The sequence below is a fragment of the Alligator sinensis genome, unplaced genomic scaffold (genome assembly GCF_000455745.1).
Source record: "Alligator sinensis unplaced genomic scaffold, ASM45574v1 scaffold2711_1, whole genome shotgun sequence".
Classification (NCBI taxonomy): domain Eukaryota; kingdom Metazoa; phylum Chordata; order Crocodylia; family Alligatoridae; genus Alligator; species Alligator sinensis.
In genome coordinates, this window is record NW_005843996.1 from 8123 (window position 1) to 8661 (window position 539).

Consider the following 539-nt stretch of genomic DNA (forward strand, 5'->3'; position numbering starts at 1 on the left):
AACTCAGCTAAAATGTCTTTATTAAATCCAAAAGCCAATAGCAGATATATAGTGACTTTAAGCCAGTAGTTTTCAACCTTGTTTTCAGTAAGTGTACCCCCAGCAGCCCCCTTTTTAAAAAGTGTACCCCCAGGGGGGTGGGAGCAGCCGGATGCGGAGCAGGTGGGGGTGGCGAGCGGTCAGATGTGGCGGGGGGGTGGCGAGGCCAGACAGAGCAGGGGCACGGTGAGTGGCAGAGCAGCGGCAGTGCAGCTTCTGTGGGCCCTGCTCTCCCTCCGCCCTGGCCCTGCTCCTGTGAGGCAGCAGGTGTGCTACATCTGCGCCCGCCCCTGTATCTTCCCTGGGACCTTTCAAATTACCTCCAGGGGTAGGCATACCCCAGGCTGACAACACCTGCTTTAAGCAAATGCTCTAAAACACTGACAAAGAACGTTTTGTGTTTGAAAGCTTGTCTAACTTAATTCCAACCATTCAGTTGGTCCAATAAAAGTGATCACACCCAAAAATCCTTGCCTCTTGCATACTTCCTGAATCATCAC